Source organism: Phascolarctos cinereus, unplaced genomic scaffold (assembly GCF_003287225.1).
Source record: "Phascolarctos cinereus isolate Bilbo 61053 unplaced genomic scaffold, phaCin_HiC Scaffold_5;HRSCAF=322, whole genome shotgun sequence".
NCBI lineage: Eukaryota > Metazoa > Chordata > Mammalia > Diprotodontia > Phascolarctidae > Phascolarctos > Phascolarctos cinereus.
The window spans coordinates 35,129,478-35,145,415 of record NW_027555958.1 but is presented as its reverse complement, the minus strand read 5'-3'; positions in this window follow the sequence as shown (position 1 = coordinate 35,145,415).

Genomic DNA, 15,938 nt, shown 5'->3' with positions numbered 1-15,938 from the left:
AAATGAATGTCACTCAGAAGAAACCAGTAAATATAGAGAGGTAGACATCAGCCAGTCAATAAACATTTATTAAGCTCCTAGTATGTACCAGGCTTCACCCTAAGCACTGGGGACAAGAAAAAAAAAAGCAAAAACAGGCCCTACTTCCCAAAGGGGAATGGGAGGAACAGCTTAATGGGGGGACAACAGGAACAGACGAGATAGAGACAGAATGAACAGGAGATCGTTAACAGAGGGGAGGCACTACAATGAAAGGGAAAAGCTTCCTGTAGAAGATGCAATTTTGAGCAAAGATTTGAAGGGAGCCAGGGAAGGCAGGAGGCAGAGGTGAGGAGGTATTCTAAGTATGGGGAACAGCCAGTGAAAAGGCCTGGAGATGAGAGATGGACTGTCTAATGTAAGAAACCGTAAGGAAGGGGCAGCTAGGTGGCACAGTCGATAGGACACTGGCCCCGGAGTCAGGAGGACCTCAGTTCAAATCTGACTTCAGACATATAACACTCACTAGCTGTGTGACCCTGGGCAAGTCACTTAACCCCCGATTGCCTAACCAAAAAAAAAGAAAAGAAAAGAAAAAGAAAGAAAGAAACCACAAGGAATCCTGGACTGAAGAGTATATGGAGGGGTGTAAGGAATAAAAAAGACTAGAAAGGTAAGTGGGGGGCCAAGTTGGGAAAAGCTTTGTAAGCCTAACAGAGAATTTTACATTTGATCCTTGAGGTAATAGGGAGCTACTACAGCTTACTGAGTGGAAGGGGTGGGAGTGAGGGGTAGGGTAAGCCAAGACCTGAGTTTGAATCTCAGCTCTGTCACTTACTACCTCGGTGATTTTTTTTTTAATTTTAGACTCAAACACCAGAACTCAAATACAGAATAGAGAAAAAAAAAATATATCATAAGATTAAATATTGAAACTTACATACAAAGTAAGAAAAGGAAAAAAAAAGCATGTCATGTGCACAGCAGAACATAAGAGGGGATTCAAAAAACATAGCGATAAATTTTCATTTCAAGAAAGCCTGTATGATAAATATTTCACGTTGTATTGAGAGCTGTCCATCTTTCCCCTGCTTCCTTGTAAGTTTTCTTTTGCTCTCTGCTGTGTGCTTCTTCCTTTGTACCTGGGGAATATTAAGCAAGCTAGTTCAGCTCTCTGGGCTTCAGTTTCCCATCAATAAAACAAAAAGGTTGGACTAGTCACCTAATAAATATTTGTTAAGCACCTACTATGTGCCAGGGTCACACAGGTGTCTGAGGCCAGATCTGAACTCAGGAAGATAAATCTTCTTGACTTCAAACCTAGTATTCTATCCACTGTGCCACCTAGCAACCCCTTCCACAGCTCCTCAGTTTTCCCCTATTGACCAGTCTGACAAATGCGTTGGCAACCTGGCAAGGACTGCTTGTCCCCTCTCTCCCAAGCTACAGTTGTATTTGACTATTATATATTTATATCTTTATATTTACATTTATTCCGTATATACTTACATATGGACTTGTTTTCTCTCTCAGAGAGAGAGGGCCAGTTCCATTCTTTATATCTCCGGCTCCTAGAACAGCTGTGTGGTACCTAGCAGCTACTCAATAAATACTAGTCGATTGATTATATAGCCAGCATTTGCGTATGATTCAAGATGTACAAAGCACTTTCCACACGTTATCCCATTTGGGCCCCAGAACGATCATGGGTCGTAGCTACTGCCTGCCTCTCAGGGTTGCTTGGCTTTCCCCAAACCCATATTAGCAATAATCAGAAAGTCCACCCCACCCCCACCCCAAGTTCTCTTCTAATCCTCCCTTAGGATTCCTTCCAACTGGAGGATTGCAGGAATCTATGATAAATATAACCACTAATTGGTAACTGAAGACAAGACCATGAAACTACTTGATGAAGAGCCCCTCTGGCATTCTGTGGATCTGCATTCTCATGGCCAGCGACGACAGAGCCTAGCGGAACGAGGAGATAATGGAAAGGTGAGCTCTACCAAGAAAAAGGCTCATTGTGAAGACATGTTGTTGGAATGATGCATGTGTCTTGTCTCTCAGAAACAGCATTTACAAGAGCCAAAAGGAAAGCCTGAACTTCAAGAATATGAAAAGATATGTCTTATGTAGACAGTTTGGGCTAATCCCTATAAACAGGGGCAGCTACTAGGAGGAAAAAACCTCATTGAAAAGTGCATGTACTGTCAGCCGGGGGAGGCGGGGGATGTGTTGGCCAGCTTTGCTGAAAAGTTTCCCCCTCCCCCTTCTTTTCCTATTTTATTACAGAGGATGGCTTGCTGCATAGGGCAGTGAGGAAAGATATGTTTGGAAATGAGAGGGCTGTCAAAACAAAAGGCACCAATAAAAATAAGACTAAAAAAAGAAGCATCACAGTAGGCTCTTAATAAATAAAACCTTGCCTCATTGTAAACATAAACAACTTGAAAGACATAAGAACTCTGCTAACGCAATGAGCAACCATGATTCCAGAGGGCTGCTGCTGCACTCTGCTGCCCACCTCCTGAAAGAAGTGGTGGAATCAGGGTGCAGAATGGGACATGAGCAATATGGGAACTTATCTTGCTTGACTCTGCATAGGTATTGCAAGGGTTTTATGTTTTCTTCATTTCTTTTAAACTGAGGGAGATAGGAAAAAGAAAAAACAAATGCTTATTAATTGAAAAATAAAAGATATTCCCCTCCCAAAAGTTTGCATCAGTCCAGTGCCCCACCAAAAACATTATGGAATACCTATTTCCCCACAGTCATGTCAATTTAAAATTTTGTCTTTCATTGCTATTTTTGTCCTTCTGGTGGATATAAGATAAATGCTGTAAGTTGGTCTTGATTTGTATTTCTTTGATTACTAGGGAATTACCATATCTTTCCATATTATTATTAACTTATATTTCCTTTTTCATATTGTCTGTGTCATTTGACCACTGGGGAGTATGCATTAGTGTTATTTATATCACCATGTGTGTTTCATATTTATTACAAATATTTGTTTCACTGTCAACTCCTTTTCTTTTAATTTTAGGAGTATTGGTTTTGGATATGCAGAATTCTCTTATTCATGTATAAATTCATCAATATTTGTTTCAGAAAAAAATAAAAGATAAGAAAAAAGGGAGTAAGGTAAAAGAAGATGGGAAAGGTAGGAGAGGACTAGGAGATGAAGAGCTTTGAATGGTTGAACACCAAACAGGATTTTGTATGGAGATAATAGGGAGTGCTAATTACACTTTTGACATTTTCCGCCTGTGGGACCTCGGGCAAGTTATTTAACTTTTCTGGGCCTCAGTTTCTGCAACTATCTTCAACCATCACCAAAAGTTTATATAAAATGCCTACGATGTGCAAGGCACCATGCTAAGGATACAAAAACAGACAAAAATTATTCATTCATGCATGCGTGAATTCATGCATTCATCCAATAAGCATGCATTAAGGGCCCACCATACGTCAAGCACTGTGTTAGGCATTGGAATACAAAATCAAAACAGTCCCAACCCACAAGAAGCTTACACCCTCCTGGGAGGTTATAAGATATACACAGACAAGTAAATACAAAACATATACAAAGTAATTCAGTGGCAGATGGGCAGGCAGCCTGGTGGGGTGGATAGAGTGGACAGAGCGCTGGCTTCTGCTTGAGTGTTCAGTCTCAGCTCTGACACTAACGGCTTCAGTTGTGATTGGGCCATTCATTTAACCTCTCAGTGCTTTCCCCCACCCCAGGTAACTCTCTAAGACTATAAATTGCAAAGTAGCTACCAATCTGAATCGGTAAAGGAGACTTTCTTCACTGGAAGTTCTCGACAGCAGTGAAATCATAGGTTCCAGAAAAAATTCCATTTTTTTTTTCACTAAATGGGCATTGCCTCAGTCAGACTGAGACCTGTTAATGACCTTAGCTTGTAAAGGCCAAGGTCGCCCACTGCATCCTGGGCCATCTCCAGTTGTCCTGATCTATGTCTGGCCACTGGACCCAGATGGTTCTGGAGAAGAAAGTAAGGCTGGTGACTTCGTACAGCCTCCCTCACTTAAATCCAATTCACTTGCATGTCATGGCATCACCTCCCTGATGTCACAGTCCTCTTCAAGAATGAAGGACAAACAGTGACAGCAACCCACAGATACTGGCAGCACCAGAAAAATGCCAGGGGAGCAGAATAGAGAAGCACATTAACACTTAGGCCCTCCCTGCTCAGCCTCCATCCCATCAACATTACTTTGTATAAAGTTTGTCTTGCACGTGAACTATTGCTTCTATCCGCCAATATTCCTTCACATTACATATGTAGTCCATTATGTGAGTTCACTCTCCCTATCCCCACAGGCACTGGTAGGTTTGGTCCCCAGAGAAAAATAACCACTGTTCTCAGGACTCTACCCTAAGAGATTGGCACTTCTAGAACTATCACTCATAGGTCCCCATCCAATGCGTTCCACGATATCAATTAACCAATTGACATAAGTTAACTTTTGCAAAAGGGTATTTACTGAGAAGGCATAGCAAAAATAGTAGTTACAAAACAATAATCCCCCCAAATTGGGGGAGGAACTCTCCCCTAGCATGCACAGATACATGGTCCCTGAAAAGAAGAGGTTCAAACCTAATAGTTCAAAGGTAGTTAGCTCTAGAAATTGGAGCTCCCTGATACCTCCAACATCAAATACAAAATACTCTGTTTGGAATTCAAAGCTCTTCATCACTTAGCCTCCTCCTAACTACCCAGTCTTCTTCCCCTTCCTCCCCAACAAGTAATCTTTGATCTAGTGACACCGGCCTCCTGGCTGCTCACAAACAAGACGCTCTTATCTCTGGACCCCAGGCATTTTCTCTGGCTCTCCCCATGCCCGGAATACTCTCCTTCCTCAGCAATGACTACTGACCTCCCTGGCTTCCTTTAAGTCTCCATTAAAATCCCATCTTCTGCAGGAAGTCCTTCCCAATTCCTTTTAATTCTAGTGTCTTCCCTCTCTTAATTATGTTCTATTTATCCTGCATGGAGTTTGTTTGTACATAGCCGTTTGCCTATTCTCTCTCCCATTAGGCTGTGAACTACTTGAGGGCAGGCACTGTCTTTTGCTTCTTTTTGTATCCTTGGCACAGTCCCTGGCACACAGTAGGCACTTAATAAATGTTTATTGACTGACTGACTAAACTCCTGGCAGATTTTCTTATCTACTTCCCTCCAGATCTTTGGACTTGGTCCCTGGCTCCCTGGGTTCTGTTAGATGAACTTCTATTCATCTTGCTTAGAATCAAGTAGCCAAATGACTTCCATGACATCTCCACCCCAGGCAAGCCTGATGCTTTCTCGTTCCCCTCTATGCTCCTCCAATATGTGTTGTCTTCACCTACAAGTATATAAGTTTCTTAAAAGCAGGGACATTCTTACTTGCTGGCACTTGTATTTCCAGTGCTCAGTACGGTACCTAGAAAGTAGTAAGCACTGGTCAACATTCTATCTCCCTACCTAAATAGTTCTTAATAGCTATCATTCATTCTTTGTTCTTGAAGAGAACCAATGACGTCAGGAGGGCAATGCCTTGACTTGCAAGTGAATTGGATTTAAGTAAGGCAGGGCTGCCTCCAAAAATATATTTATTTTGACAGCAAGAAAAGAACCACAATGTACCAATGAACCGATACGTCCCTCAGAGTTTTATAGTATCATGACTTGTGATGAGAGGAAGCTGAAAACAAAGCATATGTCCAGGTAGCAAATGACTGGACAGGCGTGAATGTAGGGGAATATAACTGTGCCTAAAGGAAAAGCAGATAAAGACAGTTCAGAAAACATGAGATTTAGCTCAAGTGGTGCAGAGCCAAAGGATATATGCAATGATTTTTTTTTTGCAGTTGGGGTTAAGTGACTTGCCCAGGGTCACACAGCTAGTAAGTGTCAAGTGTATGGTCTGAGATCGGATTTGAACTCAGGTCCTCCTGACTTCAGGGCTCTATCCACTGCGCCACCTAGCTGCCCCTTATGCAATGACTTTAACAATGGAATTGAAGATCACATTATAAGGTGCAATGACATTTAGGTAAACTACAACAGGCAGTGTTCCCACCATTCAATCATTTTTCAGCTGTTTCTGACTCTTCATGACCCCATTTGGAGTTTTCTTGGCAAAGATACTGGAGAGGTTTGCCATTTCCTTCTCGATCTCATTTTACAGATGAGGAAACTGAGGCAAACGGTTAAGCGACTTGCCCAGGGTCACACAGCTAGTAAGGGTCTGAGGCCAGATTTGAATTCAGGAAGATGAGTCTTCCCGATTCCAAGCCCAGTGCTTTGTGCACTATGGCTCCCCCTAGCTGCCCATGAGAGAATGTAAACTCTTTAATGTCAGGGATTGTTTTATTTTGTGTCTGGAGCATCATAGGTGCTTAATAAATACTTGCTGATGGGTTGGGGGCCACAGTCAGACACACTTGAATTTGTCTTTGTATCCTTAGCACCTAGAACAGTGCCTGACATGCACAGGTGCTAAATAAATGTTTCTTGCTTGTTCATTGGCATGAATTGAATGGCCTTTTCTCACTTGGTGTTCTGTGCACACAGCCAGGAAGACCTGGGTTCAAGTCCCCCACCCCTCACACATACTGGCTATATAACTTTGGGTAAATCTAAGATTCTACTTGAGACTGAGTGCCAGCCTGGATTGGCAGAAGGAGTTGCCTCAACCAGGAATTCTCTAAACCGACAAAATCATGACTGGGAGTCCTTGCTCCAACAAAATCACAGGTCCAGCCACTATTTCCATCCCTATCTTTTCTCACCTACAGAGGCCAATTCTCCTTCCAACAGAGGGGAAATATGGGAAGAACAAAATGAAAGTTGAAAGCGTATGTTCCAGAATAGTCTTTATCTCTCAGATGCTATAGGGAAACAGTGAGGGTGTCTTTCCCTTGGCCTCCTCCCCACTTTCAAGGACTGGGCAGACCTTCATCTTTCAGGGGCCATGGTTTGGTGTTTTAATAAACTACTTGGACTGAAAGAAGGTTTGAGCGATCAAATCCTTTCCAACCAGAACTGCGCCCTTAGCCCTTGCATTTTGAGGTTCCCAAGACCCTTAGATTGCAACAGTTTGGGCTCTCAAAGTCACCATCGACTTTTGGAGGCTTCCTGGTCAGGAGTCAACTGAATTCCAATCAGTGTGGGGACTCTACAGCAAGAGATCAGGTTATCTCAATCCTAGGACCTGGAAGGGTCTTTAGAAGTCATTGAGTACGACTCCATCAGTTCACAGATGAGGAAACTGAGGCCTGGAGAGGTGAAGAGTATTGCCAAAGATCACACAGCCAATAAGGGACAGAACCAGTAATCTCTACTTACTTTGTGACACTAGGCAAGTCACTTAACCTCTCAGCCTTGCCTTCCTCATTTGTTAAAAGAAAATGGCGATAATACTAACACCTATTTCCCAAGGTAGGCGCAACTAGGCGGTATAGTAGATAGTGAACCAGGCCTAGAGTCAGGAAGACTCAAGTTCAGATACTGTGTAAGCCTGGGCAAGTCACGTAACTCCGTTTGCCTCAGTTTCCTCATCTGTCAAACTAGCTGTAGGAGAAAATGGCACACCAGCCCAATATTTTTGCCAAGAAACTCCCACAGGTGTCACAGAGAGTCAAAAATGACTGACAGCTGAAAAACAACAACAAAAATTTCCCATGGCTGTTGTAGAGATCAGAAGAAACAGCCTATGTAAAGGGCTTTGTAAACCTTGCAGCACTGCAAAAATCCTAAATTGTTCCCTAAGGCTAACACTTCCGTACTCAAATCCAATGCTCTTTTCACTACTCCACCCCAGCTAATCTCTAGGAAGTTTCTTATTCCTGAAATAGTTTCTACTGAACAATGGCTTTGGGTCCTTAAGCAATGATGCCACCTGGTTGTGTTGTATTTTTCCTGCTTGATGGGACAGATAATCTTCTGCCTCCAGCTCAGGGCTCCAAATCCTATGGGAGTGTTCCCAATTTTCACATGGAAACAATTCCAGAGGGGATGAGTCATGATGTCTGGGGACAATGCTATTTGGGGAGTCAAGAGGCCAGCTGTGTCATAATTTGCTGCGTGACTTTCTATGAGACCCTCTCTGGGCTTTGGTTCTTCCCACTGAACTGAACAAAAGACACAAGGGAACAAAATGCAAAAAGGAATTAAATTCAAAATAATTACAAAATACATAAAACATCTGCATTAACATACCAAGATACATTCAGGACATATAAATATAAGTTACAAAACACTCATTACATAAGGAAAGAATTAAATAATTGGGGAAAGATGCATTGTTTGTGGTTGGGTCTTACCAATACAGCAAAAAATGACAATATTACTTAATTTACAGGTTTACGGTTAAAAGGATACTTTATAAAATTAAACAAACAATGAAATTAATTTTGAGGAACAAAAAATTTAGGATTTTAAGGTAAATAATGAGAAAAGTAGGAATGAGGGGGACAGAGCATGACTCAATCTCAACCTATATTCCACACAGTGATCATCAAAATTATTTGGTACTGGTTTAAAAATAGACAGTCAGTAGAAGAAAGCAAATTAATGGTGTCCAAAAATAAACTTCCCAACATGTATATTATGTATTATATATGTGTGCATGTGTGTGTTTACTTATGTATTGATAAATGTTTCTTACTTAATGATTGGCATGATCTGAACTACCTTATTTTTCTCACGTGAAGGAGCTGCCTCATCTAGGAGTTCCCTATATCAACAAAATCACAGGAAGTTAGATGGATTGGACTAGATAACTTCTGGGGCTAGACCAGGGGTGGGGAATTATTATTATTTACTAAAAGGATCTGTTCTGTAAAATTTGGATTCAGTCAAAAGGCCACACTTAAGGATCTAGAGGGCCATATGTGGCCTGAAGGCCACCAGTTCCCCACCCCTGGTCTAGACCTATGATTCCATGATCCAAAACAGATCAACAACAGAAAGGAAGATCCCAAATATAATAAAATATTCATCACTGCACTCTTTGAGGTCACCAAAAATAAGGAACAAAGCAGGTGTCCATCACCTTTGGAAATGACTGAACAAATTATGTGTACATAAATGTAGTGAAATATTATTTTGCCATAAGAAATGACAAACACAGAACATTTACATCTTCCCATGACAGAGAAAAGAATAAAACGAAAACACAAATCTACATAAATACAATAATATAAATGAAAATAATACAATGGCTGTCACACTCAGGTTGATTACGCTGGCCAGTCCTGGTCCCAGTAAAAAAGAGGAAGCAAAACATGGCTCCTCTTTTTCTAGAGGTCTGGGACCCAGTACAAATGTGCATATGCTCTTAGGCATGGTTACTTTGCGGTTGGATTTTATTTAGGGTTTTCTTTATTACAATGAGTCAGGGCATCTATTAAGGAATTATTTGGATTTTTAAGGGCATAAACAATAGTTATTATTTTGAAAAAACAAAATGACTGATTGGACTAGACGACATCTAGGGTTCCTTCCACATCGGACATTCTAGGCTTCTAGACTGCTTGCTCACCCCTTCCAGTTTCCTTCTATATATTTTCTTCTGCCCTCCCTTCCCCCATTGGAATATGAGCTTCTTGAGTTCAGGGGCTGTCTTTCTTTTTTATTGTATTTGTATGCCCAGGACTTAACCGACATAAGGGTTCAATACTCAAGAGCAAATTGATTCCCAATGGATGGGCCAGGCACATGTGGATAACCTCATTTGCATTTTCCACACTGCACCAGATTAGCTCCTTCATTCCTCTCTTACCTTGTAATCATATCTCATCAGCTGCATACTCTCGTGATTAAGATGTTAGGAACATCTTATGAACATTTGCAGCACAAATGCCTAGCTATTTGAAAACCATGATGGCTGGACATGCACATTATAAGTACTATCTTGAAACCATCACAGACCATCATGAATATTTTGCACAAACTCTCATTGCAATATTAAGGATGTTTTCCAATTTAAACTTATCTTCTCCACAGTAACTACCTAAACATTTCTGTTGGTTAGGTAGCTAAAATTTTTTTTTAAAAACTAATTCTTGTCTCTTAGCAAGACAGCTTATAAAATTCTTATAGCATTCTCTATAACATATTTCTGTGAGCAAACATTTTCAATTTATTCTCATTTTAAAACAAAGACTGGAAAAAAACTCAGTGCAGAACTAGATTTAAAACTATATAGGGAGAAGGCAGCAGCTAGGTGGCACAGTGGATAGCGCCCTGGCCCTGAAGTCAGGAGGACCTGAGTTCAACTCTGGCCTTAGTCACTTAGTAGCTGTATAACCCTGGGCAAGTCACTTAATCCTGATGGCCTCAAAAAAAAAATGTATCTGGTGTTCAGCCAAATATTGCAAAGTTTTGTTCAGACAAAAGTCTAACATTGCAATTAACTATTATATTATGTAACTTGTAACTTATTTCAAGTTGTAACTTATTTCGTTAAAAATGTTATTTTCAAGAAAATTTACAAAATAAAGAAATTCAGTACAAAATCCTGCAGATAACAATAAGCATATAAGGCCTTGCTAGATTACTGCCCCACAGAAAATGTTCATGATCATTTTATAAATATTTTTAAATTTTACATTTAGAATTTCCATAATTATGGACAGAATAAAATTTTATGTTTAATAATTATAATTGAATAATATAAATTTTAATTGGGAGCTTTGGGATACAAAAATCATCCTTGTTATTTTAAGTTCTTAGTGAATAAATATAAAATAATATTATGAGTAGTAAATTAAATTACTCTGATGGTTCACAAAACATTTTTTCTTGCTGTTGAAAAGGATTTGAGTAACAAAAAATATTGGGAACTGTTCTACTCCATACACCTCCCAAAGCTGACATTCTCTTCCTATTATGATACCATTGCACAGGCTGTCCCATGTGACACTCCCTTCTCACCTCTCCCCCCCAAAATATTTATCTTCATGGAAAGATCAACTCAGGTGTGACTTCTTATGGGAAGCTGCCCAGATTTCTCCCACTTGTTAGTGTACTCTCCCCCCTCAAATTGCTAATTTACCTACCTGTGCAAATGGTTGCACTACTCCTTGAGGGCAAGGACAGTTTCAATTTTGTCTAAATGCACATACTTAGAATATTGTTTAATTTCAATGCACTCAAATACCTGTGAATTTTGATCTTCACAACAGCTTTTTGAGATGAGGAATCCAGGCACAGTTGATGTTTCACCCTTTGCATATGTGTAAACTGAGGCCCAGAGAAGTGTATCTACTCATCCAAAGTTACACAGCCAGGTAATGAATGCACCCCTGGAAACCAGGTTCTGCAGTTCCCAGGCCAGTGTTCTTTTCTCTAAGCCACATTATTCTCTGCGGAAACAAAGCTCTCAGTCTTGGAAGTCTTTGGGCTATCATTACAACCATCAGAAGAACTTTCCAAAGTGTCCATATATATGGTGCCCTGCAGAAGACTGCTGTATTAGAAGATGTTCATTATCAGATCAATGGACACGACTCCTAATCTGTAGAAAGAAACTCATGTTTTAAAATAAAGGGCATGGATTTATTCTGGACTAAATGAACCAGGGCTTCAGTTTGGAGTGGCAAGAAACTAGAATATTAGTCTCTTCCTCAACCCTAACCATGTCCTTTCATCCTTCTACTCCTTTAAGAATTGGAAGAGAAAGGAGAATGGAAGGAGAAGTGCAGAAAAGTGAGATTATTACCTAACAGAATAATCAAAGAATATGAATAACTTTTGAAAGATCAAATATCAACAGTTACCTGAAATCACTAATAAGAAGAAAAATGTAAATAAAACAACCCCAAGGCATCACCTTCTAAGCATCAAGTGAGCAAAAATGCCAAGAGATGGGAAAAGCTCATTGTTGGAGGAGCTATAGAAAGACAGGCACATTAATTAATGTCCTTCTAGAAGAATTCTAATCAACTCAACTTCTGGAAAACTACTTGGTCTTATGCAAGAAATGCTACTAAATTATTCACATTCTTTGTCTCAGAGGTTTCACTCCTGGGACTGCATCCAAGCAGCTTACTAAAAGCAAGAAAAGACCCAAAGTTACAGAAGTGTCCATAGCAATATTATTTGTTATAACATAGACATGGAAACAGGAGATTCAGGAGAAAGTAGTAAAAAGAAAACCCAGAGAAGAGAGATTGTCCAAAAGGAGAAGGGTGACTGACAGTGTCAAAGGTTGCAGAGAGGTACAGCTAATTGAGGACCGAGGCAAGGCTATTAGAATTGGAAGTTATGAGATTGCTGTTAACAGTTTCAGTGGAATAATGAGGTTGGAAGCCAGATTGTGGAGAGTTAAAAAGAGAGTGAGAGAGGATAAATGGAGACATGAAGAGAAGACAGCTCTCACAAGGAATCCATGAAGGGGAAAAAAGATAAAAGACAGAAGATACCGTGGATGATAGGATCAAGTGAGAGTCTCTTTATGGGATGAAGGAGACTTGGGCATGTTTTCAGGCATCAAGGAAGAAGATGAATAGGGAGAGACTGAACATGAGAGAGAGTGGGGAGAGGATCACTCTAAGCTTCAGGCAAGTCTCTCAGGACAACCTACTAAATTACAGACACGTAATCTTTGTGGGTAGGGATTCGTATACCAATTAAATCAGGGATTCTTGACCAAATAATTATCATCACCCAAAATTATAAATAATCCCACAAATTGGGACAAGCCACAAATTTTGTCCCTTCATCTAAGGCGCCAAATGAAGCTAAATTGATGGGGCAGAAATGTTTAACCTGGAAATGAAAAGACTTGGGGAGGGGCATGAAAGCTGCCTTCATTATTCAAAGACCTGCTAGTGGAGGAGAGATCAGCCTTGCTCAGGGAATCCCCAGAGTACAGAGAGAACCTTAGACACAATAGGAAGAAAATCTCTCTAATGATGAGTATATTGTAGCAAAGATTCTTGTTCTTATGCTGGTTGGACCAAAGTCCAGTAACAGATCTGGTTTTGAACCCGGGTCTTTTGACTCCAAATCTAGCCCTCTTTGCACTCTGCCACGCAGCGGCAGTCATTTCTACTCACCCAAAACATATTCACCCAGGTGAGCCAACAGCCACTTCCAAAGTTGCCTAAGAGGATATTACTGCCCTTTGGAGCCTCCAAATTCTCCTAAGGAACTACGGGAATGCTCTACTCTGATCTCGGATACCGAGCATGAGACGAGACAATGGCCAAACTGCCTTGCAGTGCACTGCCACCTAGAGGCCAAAGCTTGTAAAATGCATGCCTGGAAATCGTCTTGGAGCTAAGAGGGGTTTAGAACTTTAGTTAGCCACGCGGGGCAGCTAGGTAATGCAATGGATAGAGCGCCGGGCCTGGAATCGGGGAGACTTCAGTTCAAATCCAGCCTCAGACACTTCCTAGCTGTGTGACCCTGGATAGGTCACTTAACCCTGTTTGACTCAGTTTCCTCATCTGTAAAAGAGCTGGAGCAAGAAATGGCAACCACTCCAGTACTTTTGCCAAGAAAACCCCAAAACAACAGATAGGCACTGATTCCCTCAGAGAGTGGGAGCTAGGCCCATGCAGACTCTTACTGTGACCCTGTTGAATAAGAAAGCCAACATGGTGGGTCACTAAGTCAGTTGAAAAGCACAGCAAAGAATGTTGGCTTTGGAATCAGTACTTGAGTTGGAATACCACCTTCGCCACTTAACCACCTATGTGACCTGGACAAATCATTTCACCTTGATGTGCCTCAGTTTCCCCCTCTGTAAAGTGGGGGTTTTAGACTCGACAGCCACTAAAATCCTGCTCCAGATTATGATCCCATGTTCAGAAGCCTTTTAAAAATTGTTTTTCAGTATTTTGTATTCAAAATTCCACATGAGAGGTTGCCTGATGTGACCTCCAATTAAGCAAGTTATAACAGTAATTACCATACTTCTTCCGACCTACCCATTAATATTATTAGATAGAAAGTATGAGCTCATCTTGAATCCAAAGACTTAATGAAATATTTAAAAGCCTATTTTTTTTAAAGAAAGCATATATTGAGTGCTTACTGTGTGCCAGGCACTGTACTAGCACTTTACAACTACCTCATTTTATCCTCACAATAACCCTGAGAGGTAGGTGCTATTATTATTCCCATTTTATAGATGAAGAAACTGAGGCAGGTCTTCCTGACTCCAAGTCGGGCTCTATGGACTATACCACCTATCTACTATAGCCCTTTTAAGCTGTTTCTGCAATGAGGGCACTAAAATAGTGTTATAATGAGTCTACTGTGTATAATCATCACTATTATTATCAGTTTTTTTTATTAATGAGGATGTTTTTCACACGCTGTGCAAAACAGCTTTGCAAAGCCAAGGACTTAATCTTCAAAAGAGGAAAAATCATCACACACACAAAAAATGCTCAGCCACGCTAATAATCAGAAAGAAATACCAGTGAAAGCCACTTTCTGGGAAGAGCTCCACTCATCAAACTGGAACCGAGAATTGGAGGCTGCCAAACGCACGCTCGCGGGGTCATCACAAAACAAGGGCATTCATTCATTTCTCATCCAAGAAGCGGCCTCCCCCTCCCCTCACTGAAGCCTGACGTTCTTTAACAGGAGATGACCCCTTCTTCACTTCACAGCTGAGGGGTCTCTTTTGAGGTTTAGGGTGAACTTGACGCTTCTAAGATCCGGTCCAGCTCCGAGCCCACGGTGGCCCTGGGTTAAGTTGCTTCCCCTCCAGAGATTGGCCTTCAGTAGGCACCTCTGAGAAATGGAAAAGTTGGACTGGGTGATCGCCAAGGTCTCTCCCGGCTCTAAAGCCTATGATCCCCTAAGTCCGGGCAGCTGGTAAAAGAGATGCGGGCAGGTAGCATCTGGGAGCGCGGGTCACCTGCCTCGGGGGATTCCGGCAGCAGACAGGTACCCACCAGCAGTAACTGAGGCGGAACCAGGCAAGCCAGAGGCTCGGCTTGTATGCACCTCTGTCTTTTAGCCACTTCACTCTTTGTTATTTTAAACCCCTGCCCGGTAAACAATAAAAACCCCAGAAAGGTTGTGGGCTGCAGGCAGGGGAGCGGGGCAGGAGAGAAGAGGAGCCGCCCAAGGTGCGAGAAATTTGTGGCAGCAAAAAGCCCACTAGGGGGAGCCTGTGAGCCAAGCCCAGTAGCTCCCAGGCAGGAAGGAAAGAAAAAAAAAGTGTGAATTGTAGAGTCGGCCCTGCTTAGGTTACTGTAGCAAAAGGACAATGAATTTTGTTACTAGTAGGGTTATCAAAATCAACCCAGCTCTAACACACTATGTCATAGAATCACAGATCTGATCCGTGTCCTCTGAGATCACCTAGCCCCCTCATTTTACGAAGCAGAAGGCTAAAGCCCTAGGAGGCTAATGTCACATAGGTAGACAGTAGCTGAGCTGGGATTAGAAGCCAGGTCTACCAGCTCCACATTCAGCATCCTCCACACAACCATCAGTTAAGAAACAACTGGCTTGTGGGGTCAAATATTATCAGCTATGCGGGTTAGCAATCCTAGGGAAAGAAGGGAGGGAGGGAGGGAGAGAGGAGGAAGGGAGGGAGGAGAGGGAGGGAGGGAGGGAGGGAGGGAGGAAGGGAGGGAGGGAAGGGAGGGAGAGAGGGAGGGAGGGAGGGAGGGAGGGAGGGAGGGGGAGAGGGAGGGAGGAGGGAGGGAGGGAGGGAGGGAGAGAGGAAGGGAGGGGGAGAGAGGAAGGAGGGAGGAGGGAAGGAGGGAGGGAGGGAGGGAGGGAGGGAGGAGAAGGAAGGGAGGGAAGGAGGAGGAGGGAGGGAGGGGGGAGGGAGGGAGGGAGGGAGGGAGGAGGAGGGAGGGGAGGAAGGGGAGGGGGAGGGAGGGAGGGAGGGAGGAAGGGAGGAAGAAGCCCTCTCCTATGTGCTAGATGCTATGTGCACTATGCTAGATTTATGTTGACTTTTTGGGGGAG